Here is a 23,576-nt window from a genome sequence, read left to right as displayed (position 1 = left end):
ATAATTTTATGATATATAAGGAAAGGGCAGAGTCTTCCAAGGATTCCCGACGGGTCATGTCAATTCAAAAGTCAGGGTGACTTTTAAAAGAAAAATGATACTGGATATCTCTTTCATGAAAATACCTATCCCATCAAAGCAGGTATGGATTTCCATACCTATCTCAGCAAATTACGTCTGGAATTTCAGGCGAGCCACATGTTTAATCTTATCCAAGTAGGTTGGGAAGATCTAGTGAGCGCTATCATCTATGTGCAGAGGAAAGCCGTCTTTGAAGTGTAGTCCTCTAATTTTAGTGCCCAAGTGGACCTGCAGTTGGAAGTTTTTAAATTTGACTGTTCGGCTACATTGCTAAAATTACTGGCGTGCCCGCCGTCCCCAACATGCCACTTCTTAAAAACATGCGGGTGTCATCAAGAAATAAGCCCAAGGAGCAATTCTTCGATAAAGAGTGCCACCAACTAGAATAAGGCATTGTTCAGGCTTATACCAAGTGTTCAAAAGACCAACAAGAGCTCTTTACAACCGAAAGGCGCAATGATGCCGTGACGACGTAGTCCGAGAGTAATTTCGATGGCGACTGAAGAGGGGCTCTCTCTACATCCAGTAAGAGCACTGGAGTCGGTCATACGCAGATATTTCGGCCAAGATATCTAACACTAAATGTCGACATTCTCAAAACCCATCACAACCATAGAGATGATCACTTGCAGCGAAAAAAGGATAATAAACGCACGCTGTGTTCTACTCGAAGCCCTGGAGGGGGCCATTCATCTTTGTCAACGTGATTACATTCACAATTTCTAGTCAACCTTAATGGAAATTCATTCCATTTATTTTTCTAGCTGGCAGAGTATGTATATATATTTGTAATTTTTTTGGAAATAACCTTTTATACAATAAGTGATATCTAAGTTGGGTTCAAGTTTTGGAGGGTACGAATGATCTCTGTGAAAATGAGTAAATTCAGCCTTCATTCTGAACTGCAGTTCATTCAATTTAATTTTGATTTTGGTAGAGCATGTATACATTTATAAAAATAGAATATACATACATTTAAAAAAAATAGAAAGAACGTTTATTTAATAAAATATATGGATTCTGCCATTTTTTTTTTGAAATTTTGTATCCAATAAATTGAGAATTTTATATATAATTTATTCATAAGATTAAATATATCATCACAGTTAAATTGTTTATCAGAAAATAAGAAAATAAAAATATACATGATCAATAAACTGCCTTTCTGTTCTAGTGGACAGAACTCCTCACAACAAATTTGATAATTTATATTTAAAAATTCAAAATCTATGTGATGGAGGTTTATTTCTTTCTAGACTTTCAGATGTGTAAATTATTGTTTATTTCTTATTCATCCAAATTATAATTATGCATAAAATAAAGAAAGAAAAAGTAAAAACTCACAAGTCATTAGTGTTATAAATTAATTTTGAGTTTACTTAGATAATTATGTAGGTGATTAGTTACTTCATGTTAAAGAGTTAGCTTTGATAGTTAGTGGGTTTGTGGATTTGTAACTATCAAACACAAGTATATATTTCTCTCTAATATAAGAATTTTGGGAGAGTTGGTATATTTGTCCATATTTTTAATGGTTTCTTATTTTGGCTAATCCAAAATGGATTCAACCATTGGAACTGTTGCAGGTTGAGGGAGTGTTTAACTTGTTTCAATTGAAACACTCATTTGGTGCCTCACTGTGTAAATAACATAGTTACCGATCAAACGAGAAAATGACCTAGTAACCGTTTTTTTGGTGTAGAAAGATGGCTCGATTTTGAAAAATGGTGATTCAAATACATTTTTTTTGAGCATATTTTTTCCACTTTAGTATTTTTTTTTTTTTCTTTTTTTGTATCAAGTATGAACAATTTTTTTAAATGTTAGTGATTTTCATGGTAATTTTGAAAAATGTTTATGCAGCCACAACAAATTTTTTTAGAGGGATTATTGTTGCCACTTTAATTTTTTTTATGTATAAGTATGCACTTTTTTTAGTGATTTTCATCTTTATTTTGAAAAGCATTAATGTGCATAATCCTTTTTCTTTAAAGCGCTTAATTTTTAGACTTCAAATTTTTACATGAATTAAGTGTAGATAATTTTTTTAAATGTTGGTGATATTCATGTTAGTAATAAAACATAAAAATAAAATTGAAAATAAAACTAAAACTAAAAAAATCGAGTACAAAAAAAAACCTATAGACATGTAAAATAGAAAGAAAAATTAACTCATAAAAAGAAAAAAAATTGAAGAAAAATTAACGGAAAAAATCAAAAAATAAATTAAAAAATGATACAAAATAACAAAAAAAAAATCTAAAAACATTTTTTTTCAAGTTAAAAAACAAATAAAAAATAAAAACCTCATTAGGAAAAAAAATTAAAAAATTACATAAAAAAATAAAATGAAAAAAAAAATTAAAAAAAATAATTAAAATTAAAAAAATCAAATAAAATTAAAAATTAAAAAATAATTTAATTTAATAATTTAAATAAACAAAATTTAAAATAAAAAATAAAATAGAATTAAAAACTAGAAATTATTTTTTAAAATAAAAATTATAAAAATAAAGAAAAAACATAAAAGAAAATTAAAAGAAAAAAACAAAAAAAATTATAAAAATTAAAAACAAAAATAAAAATAAAAATATTTAAATGTTTTGATTTTTTTTTAAACGTTTCAATTAAAAAAAATCACAACATATTAAATAATTTATTTATATATAAAAAAATTAAATAAAAAACAACACCTCAAAATATATTAAAAAAAAATTCAAAAAAAATAAAAAAAAATATTTAAATTTAAAAATTATAAAAAAAAGAAAAAAATTAAATGGAAAAATAAATAAATAAAAACATTAAAAAAGATTTAAAAAAAATTAAAAAGAAAATAAAACATGAAAACAAATAAAAATTAAAAATAATAAAATAACCCCCTAACCTCTATCGTACCCCTTCCCCTTTCCCCTCACCCCCGTCTCTTCTCCCTTCCCTTTCCCTCTCCTCCCTCTCCCCCTCTCGCTTGTCACTTCTTTTTTCCCCTTCCCACTTCGCCCCCCACCCCTACCTCACCCCTTCTGCTCTCCTTCACCCCTCCCTCACCCTCCTCCCCTCTCCTGTCTTGCTCCCTCACACCCCTCGCCTCCTGGCCCCTAGCCATCGGCCTGGAGGCGATCGGGGGCCGGGAAGGGAGGGGAGTGAAGGATCGGGGGGCTAGTGAAGTCAGGGGGTCGAGAGGGGGGAGAGGGATGGTAGAGGGGAGGCCAAGGGTCCTGGGAGAGGAGGGGAGGGTAGGGGTCGGGGAGTTAAGGGGAGAGAGGGGAGGGGGCTGAGTGAGGTCGGGGAGGGAGTGGGGTATAGGAGAGAGGGCGCATCAGTTTTTTATTTTGTATTTTGTATTTTTTATATTAATGTTTTTTTATTAATTGTTTTAATTTTTATTTTTTTTAATTTTTATAAATTTTTTAATTTATTTCTTTTTTTTATTGTGATTGATTTTTTTTTTCTTAATTTAAATATTTTTAATTTTAATTTCATCCTTTTTAATATAATTTAGATTTTATAATATAATTTTTATAAAAAAAAATTTAATGGTTTTGTCTTTATTTTTTTATTTTATTTTATGTTTTTTATATTTTTTAATTTATGTTTTTAAACTTTTTATTTTATTTTATATTTTTATTTTTTTATTTAAATTTATTTTTTGGGTAATTATTTAACTTTTCTTAAATGATGTTTTTATTTTATATTTTTTATTCCAAACTTAAAAAAATGTTTTTTTTTTTTTTTAATCTATATTTTTATTTATTTATTTTATGGTTTCTATTGTTTTTTTTTAACTATTTTCTTATATATTTATGAAATTTAATTTATTTTTTTGTCATGAATAATCCCCTTGCCACCCCTTGCCGTTTTGGCCTCAGGGTGGCGGAGTAATTTTTTTTTAGGTCTTTAATTTTTTCTAATGTCGTATATCATTTCTGTAATTTTTTATTTGTTTAAGTTTTATTTCATTTTTATTTTATTTTATTCTTTTTTTTTCTTTTCCTTTTTTTTTTTTTTTTTTTCCGCGAATCGGTCTACTAGTAGCTAGGCGGGGCTGGCCGTGGGTGCACACTAGGAGGTGGATGCACGCATTGGTCTCCCCTGCCTGCGCCCGCGACCAACTCTGCCCATGGGTGCCCAATGTTTTTTCCTTATTATATTTCTTTAATTTTTTTAATTAATTTTTTTTAGCTTGTTTTTGTTAAATTTTAAATTTAATTTTTTTAATTGTTTTATTTTGATTTTTTTTATTCAATTTCTTCTCCCCCTTCTTCTTCTTTTTTATTATTTTATTTTTATCTTATATATATATTTTTAAATTATTTTGTTTTGATTTTAATTTTTTTTTAATTATTATTTTTTTTTATTTAAAAAAATTGTTTTTATTTTTATTTTGTTAATTTAATTTTTTTTGTTAAATTATGTCTATTTTTGTTTTTTTAATTATTTTATGATATTTTTATTTTATTTTTTGTCTAATTTTTTAAATTTAAAATTTATTTTATTTTATTTTTACAATTTTTAGGTGGTTTTTGTTTTTGTTTTTGTTTTTTTTTTGCAGTTGACTTTTTTTTTCATGTTTTGAAGTCTTTTTTAATGCTTTATTTTTTGTTATTATTTTTTAAAAATATATATATCTTTATTATTATTATTATTTGTTTCTATATTTGAATTTTTGGTGTCTTTTGCATTATTTTTTGTATTATTTTTTGTATTATTTTACTATTTTTACTTTTTTTATAATATTTTTTTTCTTTTGTATAATTTTTTGTGTTTTTTTATTGCTTTTTCTAATAATATTATTATTATTATCATTATTATTATTTTCCTTTCTCTATTGTTTTTTATTGTTTTTTTATTATTTTTTTTTGTTTTCAATATTTAAATTTAGTTTTCTTTTTATTATTTTTTGTGCCTTTTTCTTTCATTTTTTTTCTTTTTTATCAATATTGAAATTTTTGTTTTCTTTTGTATTTTTATTTATTTTATTTTTTTCAATATTTGAATTTTTGTTTTCTTTTTTATTTTAAAGTTTATTTCTTCATATATTTATTTTTCATTTTGGTTTCTATTTATATTCTTTTTACAAGGTCTATGTCGATGCTCGTCTTGCAACTCGATCCCATTATGGGCAATTTGATAGTCGATTTTATGGTTGGTTTCTAAGTTTTCATTAAAATTGGTCGAGTTCACATACACCACGTGTCAATTTGATGGTTGATTTTTAAATTTTTGTTGCAATGTATCGAGTTGTCTTAGGTTAAGATTTTAAAATCGCTATATATTTAGCACTTAAAGAATAAATTACTCTTGGGTATTCATTTGTAAAGTTTCTGTCATAACATTTTTCGAAAATGTCATTCTTGAAATATTTTGAAAACTTGAAATTTTTTTGTAATCATAATCTTTGGTTTTAATTGCATGGTTGGAAAATTGTCTGATTTTAATGTTTTTCTAAGTCATGGTATTTTATCTTTAATGCTATGGTTGAAAACAATTACAATTTTGGGGTTTTTAGAGTAAAGATATTTTATCTTTAACATGGATAGAAATTATTGGAATTATCAGGATTTGAGATATGATATTTTATCTTTAACATCATGTCCAAGAATTGTTGAAATTTTACAGTTTTTGAAAGTCCAAATATTGTATCTTTAATTCCATTGCTAAAAATTGTCTTAATCATGACCCAATTTTTTTTTTTTTGTTCTAGAATCAACACTTATTTTTTTAAGGATGTTTTTTTCATCCATTTTGACAAAAAAAAAAGGTTTTTACTTCCATTTAAAAAAAATCTTTGAAAATTTACCCAAAAAATAAAACATCATTTTGGAATACACAATTTTTATTTTTGGGATGTTTTTTCATGTTCTTTTTTGCGGTTTTTGGGTTATAGTGCCCATTTTGAGGTAATAGTTCTCGTTTAATTGGTAACTATGTTAAATGGTGGAATTGAGTTAAGAACATAAAACACACCAAAATGATTTTTGAGACGTAGCTATCCTTGAAAACTTTATGGACACAAGCGAATTTCAGCTTTTTGTAGCAATTGGTTCCATCTCCAAATATTGGTTGCATCAGTTTAATGCTATGGCATCAGCATATTATTTCCGCCCACTAGTGTTGTTGCAACATTGATTAGGGTTAGATGTGTTATTTCAATTGATTGCACCACCCTACCTTGCAAGCTCCTTTACATCAATTTCTGAAGAATTTTCTATAGAGATATGAGATTTGAAACCTCACCGCACTGGTTCCAATTTTTAAAATCTATTTGAGATTTTTGTTGGGGCTTTTGGTGAAGATCCAAATTTTCTTGTCTTTCTTTCGTTCTACTTCAAGTTTTCAGCAAACATTTGGAACACTCTTTGTAAATCGTGGATGTATGAGGGAGAGACGTGCATCTGTGTTTGTCAAAGGAGAGTCATCATAAGAGTAGTTTGTCAGGGAATCTTTATATAATTTTTCTTTGCTTCTTTATTGAATTTTTAGTTGAAGAATGACATACTAATGTCAGTTTTCAATTCCAATACCATTGTTCAATGGAACCAATTATGAATTTTCGAGTTTAAAATTGAAATCTTGTTTGCAAGGTCTACATTTTTGGGATTATGTTGAACAAGGGTTCACAAAACTTTATGAAAATACTATTGTTGTTATGTCTACTGCTCGAAGAAAAATATTAGAGGAACACAAACAAAAGAAGGAAAAACTACATCTTGCATTTTCATTTCTTTAGATGAATCTATTTTTCCTAAAATTGTTAATGTAAGGAAATATGAATAAGCTTGAGATATTCTTAAAACAACTTATCAAGGTAATGAAAAGGTGAAAATTATGAAATAACAAACCCTTAGAACTCAGTTTGAAACCCTCAAGATGAATGAATCAGAAACTATTAATCAGTTTATGATTAGGGTTATGGGTGTTGTCAATCAACTTCAAATTAATGGTGAAAAGTTAGAAGGTCAAAGGGTTGTTGAAAAATTTCTTAGAAGTTTTCCAAAAAAAATTAAATGGCAGTGACTACTATTCTTGAGTCCAAGGATTTAACAAAATTTTATGTGGAAGAATTAACAGGTTCCTTATTGTTTCATGAAGCAATAGTTAATTTGGATGTTGGTACTTTAGAACGTGCTTTCAAGTATAAGGTTTCCATTGTAAAAAAGGAAGAGGTAGAGGGAAATCTCAAACAGAGGATAAACCACATGTAGTAAATCCATAACAACCTCAAATCGAATGTGGTTGTAAGTGGATAGATGATTCAAACATTCAATGTCACTATTCTAAAAGGTATGGCCATTATAAATTCAAATGTTGAAAGTTGCAGTATGTTTTAAGTAGAAATAAAGCTAATGCATCTAAAAATGAAAGTGAAACATCTAATACTTTATTTATTTCATTTGAAGTCACTGATAAAATCCCTAACATGAATATCTAGTTTGTTAATAGGTGTAATAATCATATGACTTTTCATAGTGATGTTTTTCTAATATTGGTACATCTTTCTATTTTGTTATTGGTGTGGGTGATAATCGCTAATTAAAATATTCATGAAATGGTGTTGTGCCCATACTAACCAAGCAAAATGAGGTGAGGAATATTTATGAGGTTTATTATGTACCCAATATCAAGCATAATTTGTTGAGTTTTGGTCAATTAGATGCACATGGTTGCGATGTTAAGTTTCAAAACACTACTTGCACATTTTTTGATCAAAATAAAACTCTGTTTGTAAAGATTTATATGACGAAAAACACATTATACTCATTATAAATGAGAAGTGGGAAGTTGTATGAACGTAATGTGTCAAAAACAAATGAAATTGATTTGTGGCATTTGTGATATGGTCATTTACCTCTTAAAAGGATGAGTCTATTGCAAAGGTAGTTTATGGTAAAAGGTTTACCTACTTTGCTTGAATAGATCTCTCCTTGTACAAGTTTTGTAATGGGAAAATGTAAGAAAGAGAATTTTCCAACAACTTCTTACAAAGCCAAAGAACAATTAGAGTTAGTTCATATAGATTTGTGTGGTCCTATGCAAACATAAAAAATTGGTGGATGTTTCTTTTTTCTCACATTTATTGATGACTTTAGTAGGAAAGTTTGGGTTTATTTTATCAAATACAAATCTGAGAATTTTGTTAGGTTCAAGGAGTTGAAAGATGAAGCTGATAAAAAAATTGGGAAGTTTGTCAAACTTTTGATATTAGATGGAGGTAAGTATGATTCTAAGGATTTTTTATTTTTATTTTGTAAGCATAATGTCATTAAGAAACATACAACAACTAGATATACTCCATAGCAGAAGGGAAAGGTACAAAGAAAGAAACAAACTCTTGTGAACATGACTAGGAGTTTTCTTATAGTAAGAAATCTGTCTAAAAAATTTTGGGTTCAAGAAATTGCATTTTTTGTATACATATTGAATAGATCACCAACTTCTAGTGGTCAAGCTAAGGTACCTAAAGAAGCATGGAGAGGAAAAAAGGTAATTGTTTCACATTTTTGAGTTTTTGGTTGTATTACTTTCGCTCACGTTCCCTAAAAACTAACAAAGAAGATTGATGACAGGGGTGAGAAGTAATTTTTATAAGATATAGTGAGAAAACTAAAGCATAGATATTGTATAATCCTATTACTACGAAGTTTGTCATAAGTAGAGATGTTAAGTTTATGGATAACCAATCATGGAATGAAATGGAAAATGGTACTTGTCATAATACTTTTGTTTTGTTAGATGAACATCGAGCATCTACAACAAGTATTCCAAGATTGTAGGTTAAGGAAAAATGCAGTTCATCATCTAATAGTGATTATGATTCTGATAAAAATCAAAGAATGAGAAGTGAGTAATATTTATGCATAAAATTATAATGATAATATAACACATTTTTCATTTTTCTCATTACAATCTACTTGTTTTGAAGAATCTGTAAAGAAAAAGGAATAGGTAGATGCAATGAATAATGGAATTGGTGTTACTGAATGAAATAAAACTTGGGATTTGGTTGATCTACTTACAAATAAAAACTCCATAGGTGTTAACTGGGTTTATAAAACAAAGTTGAATGAGAATGTTATGATTGAGAAACACAAAACAAGGTTAGTTGCCAAAAGTGTTTCACAACAACTTGACCTAGATTATAGTGAAACTTGTGCAAATGTAAAACAAATAGAGATTGTTTGATTTGTATTGGTTATTGCAGCACAAAACAAGTGGCCTATTTACTAAATGATGTAAAGTCTGCATTCTTAAATGGAGTATTCAATGAAGAAGTGTATGTTCATAAGTCATCTGGTTTCAAAGTCAAAAGACAAGAACATAAAGTGTACAAATTGAAGAAAGATTTGTATGGCTTGAAGAAAGCTCCAAGAGATTGGTACAATAGAATTGATCATTACTTGTTTAATGATAGTTTTAAAAGGAGTGACCATGAATCGACTTCGTATATAAAGGAATATCATCAAGGTAATATCCTTATATTATGTCTTTATGTTCATGATATGATCTATACAGATAATATGCGTTTAGATGAGTTTAAAGTAGCAATGAAAAATGAATTTGAAATTACAAATCTTCGATTAATCAAATATTTCTTACGCATTGAAGTGGAACAATCAGACAATGGTATCTTTATTAGTCAAAAAAGTATGTTATTGATGTTTTGAAAAGTTTCAAGATGGACAATAGTAAACCAAAATATTCCTATTGATCTTAGTACAAACTTAAGAAAAGATGATGTAGGTATTGTTGTTAATTCTACTTTGTATAAGAAACATGTTTCTACTCTTATGTATCTTACTGAAACTAGACCTCATATAACATATGCAACAAGTTCTATTTCCATGTTTATGGAATCTCCTAATGATTTTCATTGGAAAGTTGGAAAAATAGTTTTAAGGTACATTGTAGGTACAACCACTTATGGTTTGTGCTACACAACTTTAGCAGAAAAATAAGCTCATAGGTTATACATACAATGATTGTGCAGGTTGTATTGATGATAGGAAGAGCACTTATGGATATGTGTTTCTATTTGGGAAGAATTTGATTTCATGGACATCCAAAAAGCAGGCCATAGTTTCCTTGTATCTTGGATAAGCCGAGGACGTAGCAACAACTACAATGGCATGCCATGCATTATGGATGAAAATACTTCTATTAGACTTTAGATATACAGAAAAGGACTCTACTTCAATATTTTATCATAATATTAGTGTTATTTCCTTGTAAAAGAATAATGTATTTCATAAAAAAAACAAGGATATTGATACTCGATTAAAACTTCATTCACGAACTTGTTAAAAATGGTGACATATCTCTTAAATTTTGTGATATTGAGGAATAGCTAGTGGATATCGTCACCAAACCTTTTGGAAGAGTCAATTTCGAATTTCAGCATCAAAATTTAGGCATTAAAATAATGTAATCCTCAAGATTAATGGAGAGTGTTAGAAATAAATCTAAAATTTACTTAGATTATTACGTAGGTGATTAGTTGTTTCCTATTATTGCGTTAGTTGTGATGGTTAGTCGGTTTGAGGATTTCTAACTATCAGACACAAGTATATATTGTTGTCTAATTAAAGCATTTTGTGCGAGTTGGTATCATTATGCATGCATTCGTTTCTTTATCCATATTTTTTAATTATTTGCACAAGATATATCTTGGGAAATCCGAGAGAAAAACCCAACTGAAAGGTGAGGGTGCTTTCCTCAAAATTGGTTATGATGCTTTCCTCAAATTGGTTATGAGTACAAAGAAGTAAGGCTTATGGCCTACTAGCTAGTACAGTGCAAAAATCCTATTTGTGTGCTCCCTCCGTCTCCCTCTCCTAATATGCTAACCTATGGAACAAGATACACTCGTAAATAATGGAACACCTTTTCCTCCTAATGGCACAGTTATAACACAAGCTAATGGCCTACTAGTGGTTAGGTTTGACTCGTTACAATATAGACTCTTGTAGAACCTTCTCCATCACAATCATGTTCTTAGCCCCTTTTCCTTGAGTAATGGGGATTGACGTAGCATCCTCTCAAATTATAGTGGTAAAAATAGGAAGGTCAACTTTCAAGTGGCATAATTAAGACGATTTTTGCACCATGTAGAATAGGCAATAAAGGTGCCGCACTAAAGTGACAAATTTTTACCACCCAAAAAAAGTTGTTTGATGTCTAAAAACCCTCTAAGAAAGTTCTAGACCCAAATTTTCCAAACCGGGTTCCACCGGTAAAAAATGGTCATGTGAACGAATTCCTGCACATTTTTCACTTTGTAAACATCGAGATGGAAAAAGAATGTAATGATCCACCCCAAAGCATATCAGTTTGTTGTGTAATTAAATATGACATTAAAATTGAATTATTATTATTAATTTTATTTTAATAATATTATTCAATTATTTTGACTTATTAATTAAATTTGTAAATGTAGATTTTGTGAAACAATCTCATATTTTCTTTTCTTTTTTCCAAAATAAACTAGTTAATAAAAAAAAACCTACAATATAATTTATTTTAAATTTTCCTACATAAATCATTATTTTTTTATAATTTTACCAATTAAAAGTAATATTTTTTCAAATAATTATAAGTTAATTAAACGTCATTATGAAACCAAACATTAAATTTAAATATTAAGTTTTTATACAAAATCTACCAATTAAACATGTAAATAATTTTTTTAAATAATTATAAGTTAATTGAACGTCATTATTAAATCAAATATTAAATTTTCGTATAATAATTTTACTATTAAAATTTACAAAGAATTATGTGAACCAAAAATAATTTTGAAAAATAATTTTGAATTGTTAAAATAATATGAAAATGAAATAATATAAATAATTAACATATAAAATTGAAATAATCTCGATATATTGATGTTAAAAGTAATTAAAGACTAATTTAATTTATGACACCTTTAAAAAAAATATGTTTTCTAGAAATTAGAAGAAAAAAACATTCCTAAATTTTTGTGATTAAGAAAATTTATTACATTCTTTTAAAATTATAACCTGATTTAATTTGAATGTCACAACGCACATTGAATGCGAGAATATATATATATATATATATATATATATATATATATATATATATATATATATATGAGTCATACGTAATATAACACTGTTGACATGTCATTCACACCTTTGATCTCATCATTAAATTATTTAATATAAAATGGTTGCTTTCAATGCCAAGAATATAAAATATTCGTCTCAAACGTGTCTAAATCGTTGTTTGACAAATTTTAATTAAAATATATTAAATTGACACGTTTCTCAATCATTCCTTTAAAACGCATGCAGGCAATCTTAATTCAAAAATGCTGTGGAAATACCCCTATCAGTGTTACGGTGTTGGAAGGGAGTAGAAAGCATAGCTATCGATTCCAATGGTCAAGCATGGGACTAGCCATTTGTTTTAATTTGGAAGTAGTCCTCACAAATTATTGGGACACCCCAAGAGTCTTCATAGCAAAGTTCATACCTATAGGGACGGATGAGAAGGGATTTATATCCAATTTATGAACTACATATTCGAGGAGAAAAGCAACGCTTTCTTGCAATGTTAAGGGCATCCACTTTCTGCTGGATGGATTCCCATAGATTGCACGAGGAGACCTCAACCTAATCAAGTCCCTTGAAGAGAAAAAGGAGGTAGAGCATCCACTTTTTGTTGGATGGATTCCCATGGATCACATGAGGAGACCTCCACCTAATCAAGTCCCTCGAAGAGAAAAAAGAAGGTGCATGATGACTAGAAGAGGACAAAGATAGTTTCAAAGAATCTACGTAAACAATAAAGTTAGTGGACTTGGAGACAATCAATGGCATATTCACTTAAAACAATCAACACAAAGGCGTACAACAAAAAACTTCTCACTTAGATTGTTTTTTACTTTTTGAAGCTCTTATATATAATATATCTTCTTAGAAGTAGACATCATACCGTGTAGAGGCTTAGATCACTTTCTAATCCACCTCAGGGTGGATTTCAAGTATTGTCCAAAGAACATATACTTTTTCTTTGAAGGTTTATCGCTTATGGATCCCTCCTTTATTGATCAATATAAAACCTAGTGGATGACTGCAAATATGGGACCAAGCTCATCTATGAGATCATTCTAGCAAAAGCTAAAACATCTAAGGGGATGCATTAAAAAATGGAAGAAATTCAAGTTCGGGGACATTTTTTTAAGATTGGGGGATACCAGAAGAATGAATGAAAAAAATAAAACAAAACAATTATTGTGGAAGGGAGATCAAAAGGCCATGCCAAAAAAGAGGAGAGCCTCATTAATTAATTGGAAGACCAGTACAAGCAGGAGGAAATCATATGATAACAAAAATATTGTATTTGTTGGCTTAAGGAACGTGAGAAAAAAAGTAAATTCTTTAATAAATCATTGATTAATCACCGTAGTACAATATGATCTATTCACTTAAGGGACCAAATGGTACCAAACTCCTGAAACTTGAGGATATTGAAGCACAGCTAGTCAAATACCGCAAGGTCCTTATATTGGAACCCCACTAAACTCACTATGTGATTGTTGGTAATATTGTTAGATGGATATCAACCGTAGTCATTCGGGAACAAAACAAATCGTTGATGCAACTAGTTGCTACGGAGGAAGTGAGAGAGAAAATCATTGCACTGCCAACGAAAAAATCACCTAGACTTATGTGTTTACTATGGAATTTTATCAGTCATGTTGGTCCTTCTTGAAGGAAGATACTTGAGAAATTTTTGAAGAATCTAAGCAAACAAGATCGGTCCTCCCCACTCTCAATGAAACCTTCCTTACATTGGCATGAAAGAAAGAGTGATTGAAATACCCTAATGGATCCTCTCCTATAGCTCTTTGTAATACTATATACAATATTATTTTGAAAGTGATCATTAACGCAATAAATCCGATTCTTCCTTCTCTTATATTGGAAGAGGAGTTAGGCTACATTGAAGAAAGGAAAATCATGGATGTAATTGTTGTAGCTCATGAGATAGTTGATTTTCTACCTCAAACTAAAAAAGCAAGCATGCTAATCAACTTCGATTTGTGATGATTCTATCTAAGGATTTTCACAGAATTAGCTCATCTTAGGTATAAAATATTCTCCTAGCCTTTTGTTTGTCTTTTAAATGGTCAAAAAAGATCCTTTCCATAATCTCTTTTACCTTTCTCTCTATTTTAGTCAATGGATTCCCTTCCTCTAAATTTAACCCCTCCAAAGGTATCGGACAAGGTGATCCTCTCTCGCCTCTTATCTTCACCCTCGTAGCTGAAAGATTAAGTCAATATGTGAATTTAAAGTAGTGGTAGATGGAACCATCAAAGGAATTCACCTTTTTGACTCAATAGATCTAACCTCCCATAACAGTTTTTGAATGATACTATGCTAATGGGTCCACCCATACGTAAAGAAGTTAAATCCTTGTGCAAGTTATTTGAAGAGTTTATGGGAGCTTTAGGTATAGACATCAACTCCATCAAGTCTGAATTCTCCCTTTTAATACGCTTCCACTCATTCAGGTTTACATCCTAAGGCTTCTTGACTTCTAGAAATGTAATCTACTGCAAAAATACTTGGGTGGTCCACGAGCCTCCAACTCCTTAAGTGCTAATATATCAACATACTTTATCTATAAATTTTTTAATGAATTGGATAGTTGGACATTTTCTTCATTGAACTTTTTTGGTAGGTTGATGCTCCTCAAATCCATTCCATAAGAAAAACCTATGTATCTTTTCTCAGCAACGAAAATGCCTAATTTTTGCTTAATCAAATAAGGTCTCTTCAATGATCCCTTTTATGGGTTGGAGCCAAAAGAGAGAGGAAATGATGGCTTGTTTCTTGGGAGAAATTGTGCCTTCCCAAAAGCAAAAGGGGACTGGGAATCCACGACTCAGAAAAAGTGAACATGATCTTACGCACTAAATTACGGTGGATATGGCTGCAATGCAGTAGAGATATGTGGAATAAAATATGGTCCAATGGATACAATAATCACATCCCTAATATATAATCTATACCAATCCAAATTTTCCCCAAAGGATCATCAATTTGAAATATCACCTGCAAAGGAAAACACTTGGTGCGAAAGCACCGCATCTGGGAAGTCAAAGATGAAAGAACATCTAGATTCTCGAAAAACCAATGGCACCATTTCCAAAACTTACTATGAAGATCTCTAATACATCCAAACTTTCATGATATCCCGTAGGAAAATATAGGAATTCGATTATTGGGAAGATATATCATTAGAAACTAATATGGAACATGGAAATCTCGTACCTCGTGGAACTTCCCCATTCCTCCTCTGGATTGGCATAAGACAGAGGATTTATTCCTGCATCAGTATATATCTTGTTTTAATGAATTAGATCAAATACGATGTGATTAAAACTCAAATGGTTTCTTCTCTGTCAAAGAAACCTACAACATTAAGGAAGACATAACAAAAACTAGTGCTAACACATATATTCCACGGTTTGGAGTCAGAAATATAGCTTAATTTTTATGGTTATTCATGCCCATGAAAAATTTGTCATGAGATAATCTTCAATCTAAAGGTTACCTGGGGTCATTGTTCTATTTTCTATGTCAATCAATAAACAACCAAGCGAAAATCTCTTTAACTCATATCCTCCAGTTACAAACATTAGCATAAACCCTATGAAATCTTTCATCACCTAGTTACGGACAAATTTTTCATCATACATACACTCTATGAGTGGATTCCTTTTCCTTTTCCAATCAATTACCAACAAATCTTGGAATTTGGTTTCAGGTTTAATATTATGGATCATTTGGAAAAACAGAACCATAGTATCTTCTACCACTCTCAAAATAGGATACAACTCTTTGGAACACCTTATTCTACAACCTCTAAGAAACCATTCTCATATTCAAATAATCTTCTTTATATTGGGAACTGAAGGATCCAAAAGCCTAATATTTAAGAACTTCCTTTATTCACTCATATTCCCTTCCCTTCTATCTCTTATCTTGCACCTTCCTCATTGTGCCACTAATGATCCAGGTGGATGTTGGTGGCCACCCACCTATCCCATTTGGACCCCCACAACTGTCTCTTTCGGTTTTTCTGTTTCCTTAATTATAGAACAGTTTACTATTTTTAGCAGTTTTTCAGGTCCTAAACTTCCGGAGCCGTTTTGAGGCCCTAAACGACGTTTTTTGTTTTTTGGGAAATCCACCGCCAATGACTTTTTTGTCTAAAAATCATCTTTTCCGTCCTAGTCCTCGGAGAGATCTTTCCAACGGGCTATCATGCGCGTCAAACAGAGATAGTACGACCAATTCGCGACCTTGGGAAGTTGATGTACCAACTTACCCAAAAACGGGGCCCACAATTTGGCGTTTCATCTTCTAGGGTTAGGTTTTGGAATGTGAAGGGTTTTCCATTGTTTCTCAACAATAAGTAGGCCCTCGAGCTTCATTGTAACACAGTTTTTGGAGAATAGTTCAGAGGCATGTAGCTGACACATCTCTTCTCAGAGATAAGCTACCATCGCCCTAGCTGGGTTATTTCCATTTCTATTTGTAAGCATATTTCAGTGTTTTACAGTAATGAAATGAAGTATTATTTCCGCTGCATAATTGTCTTTATGGTTATCTCTGTATTTTATTGCGTTCCTTTTTAAATCCAGATCAGTGGTATCAGAGCGGTCTGCTTTTTCTCTGTTTGTCTTTGCATGTCCCCAACGAGGTCGGGATATAAGGAGTTAGGTTTGGAACCGGTTGAAGCTTTGCAAGACCAGCCTCACAAATCTCGACGACCTCCCATGGCGGATGAGAAGAAAAACGAGGGGGCAGGAGATCCTATCAAAATCTTGCTCGAAGAAGCCCTCGAGCGACAAAGGAACGCGATGATGGACAGCTTTGCCCAAATCCTTTAGCGGCTACCTAGGGGCGACGCATCGGCTTCCAACAGCTACTATGGAAATGCCACACCGTTTAAGGTACAAGTTAATTTTGAAATCCCCATCTTCGAGGGTCAAATAGACACAGATGCCATAGATAAAGGGTTAAATATGCTCGATGGGTATTTTTCTGTTCATGAATTTTCAAGTCAGGAAAAGATTGTTTTGTCTCTTCTCAAAGCAGCCCCCCACGTCAAGGACTGGTGGGAAACCTACTGCGAACAGAAGGATGAAAGTACAGGCTCACTGTTTTCAACCGCACCCACTTGGAATGACTTCCGGGATGCCATCAAGGAGCAGTACTACCCTGTCAAAAGCTATGAGGACAAATACATCAAATGGACCACACTGCGGTAAGGACGAGACCAAGATGTGCTGGAGTTCACAAACATTTTTCATACCCTTCGCACACAATTGGGTATCAAAGATTCTGAGCTGCATCTGGTACTCAAATACCGCGGCTGCCTACATAGATACATCCAGGAAGAGATGGAGTTCTTGAACATCTCCTCACTCGGCACAGCATACCGATACGCTGTCAAAATCGAGCAGAAGTTCAAACAAAAAAAGCCGAGACTTTGGATCTGCAAATCCAAAGCCCAAAGGACAAAGCCAAGGTGGGGTGACTCAAGACAACCCGTCGAAGCCGCAAGAAAAGAACAATGCCACGAAGCCTAGGAAGGACACAGGAAAGTGGTGTGAGTTCCACAAGAGTCCCACTCATAACACAAGTGAGTGTCGGACCAAGCAGTCGCTGGTGGCCGATTTGAAGGCTTCCGAATCAGATGCATGTTCCGACTCTGAGTCAGAACCCGACAAGGGGAATGACAAAGGGAAGCAGATCATTGATGCAGATCCCAGCGCCACTGTTGCTACTGCCAAGATCTAGAAAAATGAGCCCGAAGATCCAGAGGAGGGGGAACGTCTTTTCCACTCATAGATGTGGGTGGAGGGTTCGCCACTGCAATTCATTGTCGACAGTGGCAGCCAAAAGAACCTCATTTCAGCAAAGGTCGTGAAGTGGTTGGGCCTACCAACTACACCACACCCATAGCCGTATAGTATCGGTTGGCTTCACGAAGAATGAGATCTCAAGGTTCGCCAATGGTGCCGCCTTCCCTACAACATCAAACCCTTCACAGACGAGGTATTGTGTGATGTTACACCTCTGGATGTTTGTTATGTAGTATTAGGCCAGCCATACTTGTGGAGGCGACATGCTGTGTATGAGTCAAGGCCTCACGCTGTCATCATTTCTTTGGATAATTCATTATACAGGATACCGGAGGTAGCCCCACCTACCACCACCTCTTTGATCACTGCTAAGAAAGGCAGCAAGCTCATCTCACAGACTAGGAAATTTATTTTTTGTCTGGTTCGCTCCCAAAGTAAGGGAAAGATCGTTTCTACATCCATGACCCTCGTGAAGGGTTCCTCCACACAGCAGCAGCAACAGAGGGATATAGTCGTGACAGAACACAGGAACAACTTCTCCTTACCCAGAGGGGTACCACACAAGTTTCAGGTGGGCGACAAAGTTTGGTTACATTTGCAGAGGGAGCACCTTACCAGAACCCATCAGAAACTCAGACCACTTAGACATGGTCCTTACACCAGTAACAAGGCTACGGGAAACAATGCTTTGAAGCACAACATTCCTCCATTCCTTCGCTTGCACCGAGTGTTCAATGTGGACCATCGCCGACCATTCTCCCCACCATTTCTGGACACAGCAGAGATTGCAAAACAGCTCACCAGAGACCCAGCTCAGCAGAAGCTTCCTCATCTCAGGGAGGAACTCAACGCAATGGGGACCGTTGCTTCCTAATGGGGGAGGAATGATCCAGGTGGATGTTTGTGGCCACCCACCTATCCCATTTGGACCCCCACAACTTCTCTTTCACTTTTTCTGTTTCCTTAATTATAGAACAGTTTACTATTTTTAGCAGTTTTTCGGGTCCTAAACTTCCAGAGCCGTTTTGAGGCCCTAAACGACGTTTTTTGTTTTTTGGGAAATCCACTGCCAGTGAATTTTCTGTCTAAAAATCGTCTCTTTCGTTGTAGTCCTCGGAGAGATCTTTCCAACGGGCTATCATGCACGTCAAACGGAGATAGTACGACCAATTCGCGACCGTGGGAAGTCGATGTACCAACTTACCCAAAAATGGGGCCCACAATTTGGTGTTTCATCTTCTAGGGTTAGGTTTTGGAATGTGAAGGGTTTTCCATTGTTTCTCAAAAATAAATAGGCCCTCAAGCCTCATTGTAACACAGTTTTTGGAGAACAGTTCAGAGGCATGTAGCCGACACATCTCTTCTCATAGATAAGCTACCATCGCCCTAGCTGGGTTATTTCCATTTCTATTTGTAAGCATATTTCAGTGTTTTACAGTAATGAAATGAAGTATTATTTCCACTGCATATTTGTCTTTATGGTTATTTTTGTATTTTATTGCGTTCTTGTTTAAATCCAGATCAACTAATCATGTCTGTCCAATGGTTTTCTCAAACCCAATTTTAGTGGAGCCTCTAATGGTAATCCTGGTCTTGCTAGTTTCGGGTAATATCCCAATATCATAGGGGAGTCATCCTTTATGTTTCTCTAGGATATGTGTATCATAATAGTAATAATGCATCATAATTAATTTCTCTAGAGTTTAGTCTCTAGCCTTCCATTTCACTACACTACTCTAATCTTCTTATTGAAGGAGACTCTAACCTTATCAATTCCTTAATCATAAAACTCATAAAAGGTTCTTCATCATTACAAATATCTCGAAGATGGATATTAGAAGGATTTCTCTCTTGCATAGAGAAATTTCATCCCCGGATTCAGTCCATCATTCCCTCCCACATAAGAAGATCATGAAATAAGCTAGCAAATAAGCTTGTTAATGAAGAATGTAGCAATCACTTGCTATTATGTAACTCCCCTTGGATATACCTCCCTTCATCTAAGTTAAAATAGGATTGCAATGATATGGCCACCTACGATCTTCATATCCTATTATGGGTGATATCAATGTCTTAATCGGAGCACGAGATGTCAGGACATGGGCTCATGTCGCCCCATCTCTCTGCATGTCACCATGCAAATTAGAATTAAATATGCCTTGCCTACTAAGAAAGGTGGCAGAGAGCACTGTGAATGTCTTAACTTTGACTTATTTGGTGATGTTCGGACCCTTTGTCTTGCTCTTCCTCCTAGACAACCTTAGATCTACTACAGCTCCTCTGTCACGTCCTTATGATTCTCCCAATGTAGGCCATGTCCCTAGGGAAAGGCTCTATGTCTTTGGTGTATTATCTGACCTATCTCTACTTGCTTTCCCTCTCTCTTGGTTGGATTTTACCAAAGGGGAGCAACTTGCTTAGTGTTTGGTGGAAGTGTTCCCCTATTGACAAGATAATATAGATACTTTCTTATACCAATGACTGCTCCATCTCTTAGCCTTACTCTAGCTAATATATCACTTGTTTTCGCTGCTTCAAGCAACCATGACACATCAATGAGCATGTTGTTATAGAGGAGGGAGAGGGAAAGGAATGACATGCGGCTCCATTATGTGATTTCATGCCCAGTCATCACCTCATGTATAAAAGGAACAGACTCCACCTAACATTAAAGAATAAACATGCATTGTTGAAGATGAAATCTGGTAGGAAAAACAAGAGGTCTTGGACTTAGACATTATGGTATTGGTTGCTATGTGAATTTTAGACATGGGTAACTCTCATGGGATTCAAAACCACTACCTTTATTCAATGGTCTTCTACAGGCATTCCAAGCTTCTTCTTGGAAAGGTTCCAGTGGCGAGACACCAAACTCAGGTCAATCTCATGCATAGGTTTGACGAGCTGAAGAATCTTATGTTGGATGTCCAAAGTACACTGACCAGATTGGAATTGTTTTCACCCCAGATTCCCCAATTCCACTACCATGTAAGGTGGAGTACCAACCTATAAATATGAACACTTCTTTGTCCTCTTGAGGCACAGGTTTTATATAGTTTCAGATGTTTAAAATTTTTATTATTATATTTGTTGTTCTAAAGAGTCTCTACTCTATATATGATGTTATTTTTAGTTTCTTTATACAATTTTCTTTGAACTTATAAACACCTAAAGTCACTTTTGTGAGTGAATTACACTACAAGTCATGGTGTTTTCTATTTAATTTTGGTATTTTATAATCCATATTCTCTTCTCTATAATCAGATTTTCCAAATGACAAGTCAATGATGATTTCCCAAATGAGAAGCCAAATAGAGAAAATATTTTAGACATGATATAAAATTTTGAAATATTTATACAAAATCAACTCAATAAAAAGAAAAAAAGAAAACATTCTACTATAAATTCATATATGTAAAAATGAAGAGTCATAACTTCTATATTTAAATATAAATTAAATATTTAAATGTATTTTAACGAACATGGGAACATTATGTTTAATTATTCATTGGCTCTTCAGATAAGATTATCCTGCTCCCTTCTGCATCAATCTATCGATCTCAGTTGTAGGCCACAACTTGCATCAAAATTTCATGAGAAGCACGTCATCTTTACACCAACCAAGTCATCTTTGTAGAGGAAAAGTCGTGCTTGAAGTGGAATTCCCTGGTTTTATATTAATCATATGGATGCGATTGGAACCCAAATTACTATGCATTACGAAGTCTAAAAATTAGAGGCATAAGTTGAGCCTATGGCTCCTGCCCTCTAATATAGCTGGTTTAACAAACAGGTAGGTATCAGCGAAGAGAACGACCAGGTTAGACGAAGGTGAACACGCTTCAATTTCGTCGAAGCTTCAATATCCATCTAATGTCCTTCCCCTCCCGTACTGGGTTATGGGCCGGAACCCGACTTCCGCGTTCGTTTTCACCTCTGCATATTCTTCGTTAAGTTGAATTCTACGATCCTCTGCCACCGCGTAAAGAAGTATTCGCACGAACGCCTTCCCATATTTCCCAGTCCAACTCTTCGAACTGTTAGAGTTCTCGTATTCTCTTCTACTGCAACTCGTTTAGATATCAGATATTTGTGATTTGAAATGGGGCACTAAAGGATATTTCTCATGCTTACAAGAACCTCTCTCACTCTAAAGCTTATATATCTTCAAGATCTATTAGCGTATATCTTCACGATCTATGTTTATGATTGATAATTTGCGGAATAAATAACTTGAAATAGGTGTATGTTTTTTTGTTTATCTTTAATTGACCAAATCCCTTAAGTTCATTTGTTTTATTGATATTTACACACACATAACAGTAAACAATGCAGCACATAAACAAACACATAAGACAACAAGTTTAATTAGGAGTTCACCCAAACCTCTTGGGCTACGTCTCCGTGAGCTCCAGTCAACTCAACTAGGCTCTTTGGGATTATGGCTTCAATTCTTTTACAAGTTCCACACTCAACTCAATAGGTTTACAACTGAACCAATGGGCTTTAAATGCTATCTTTATCCCTAACTATTTGGCTCTCTGGCTCTCGACTCTCGAGGAGAATAACTCCTTCCAACTTCTGGTGGCTTCTCTTTGTTATTGTCTCATTAGCTCAGATTATTACAATGTGTGAGCTCCCACTGTGTCTCTACACAACAATGGAATTTATCCGTGTGAACTCCCACTGAGTCTCTACACAACAATGGAATTTATCCTTGAGATGGCTCGAACTCCTCGAGTCCACAAGAATAATGCCTCCAGACCCCCTGGTTGGTTACCAAAATCTCTTTGGTTCCCAAAAACACCTTCTTCTGTGGTAGACCCTTCTGTCCGTCTCTTAAACTTCTCTTCTCCGTTCTAATTCGTGTTTTCATGACACGTTTAGTGACATCATTTTCTTATGCTGGGTAGAAATGATGTTTGAAATAAAACACGGCTTGGAAAACAAAAGGACTGGCAGGCATGGGAAAAACCCTTTCAGTGGGGCTAAAATCCCCAAAACAAAGTATTTTACCAAACACACAAGAATACATGGTAAAACATAGAAAACCCGACTATGAACCTTAGCTGAATCTCAAAAGGAAACTACACTCGCATGTATAGAATCGTCGGGTCCGCGCACATCAGAAATCGCGTGTCGCATGGTCTGTTGTTCCCCTTTGCTTTTTTGCACTCTGATCTGCGTTATCGGCTATTGGTGCATCGGCCCATCGCTTATCGGAATATCGCATATCGCATGTTCTAAAGACCTGAGGTCCATTCCTTTTCCGATGGAGTATTATGATGCGATATATTAGCAATCGCAAATGGCAATCGCTTATGGCCCAAGGTCCATTCCTTTGAACTTGACTCATTGTGATGCGGCTTAATTTGGTCCGTCGATTTGGCTTTTAATCCGATGGTTCACATTAAACCTGAAACATCAAGCAGTCCACTCAATCTCCACCGTTGATCCATGAACTCCAATCCAACGGATGACAACCATTTCGGGTGGCCCACTTGCACGGAGATTACCCGCCTGAAAAAGTAGTTTTCTCTCTCCTGTAACGTGCTAAGTGTCCACTGGTGTATAGAATCAAGTGAAACCC

The sequence above is a fragment of the Pinus tabuliformis genome, chromosome X (genome assembly GCF_031772625.1).
Source record: "Pinus tabuliformis cultivar Carrire ecotype Pingquan chromosome X, CPIR1, whole genome shotgun sequence".
NCBI classification, from domain to species: domain Eukaryota; kingdom Viridiplantae; phylum Streptophyta; class Pinopsida; order Pinales; family Pinaceae; genus Pinus; species Pinus tabuliformis.
The sequence above is the reverse complement of the archived record's forward strand: the minus strand, read 5'-3'. Positions refer to the sequence as shown.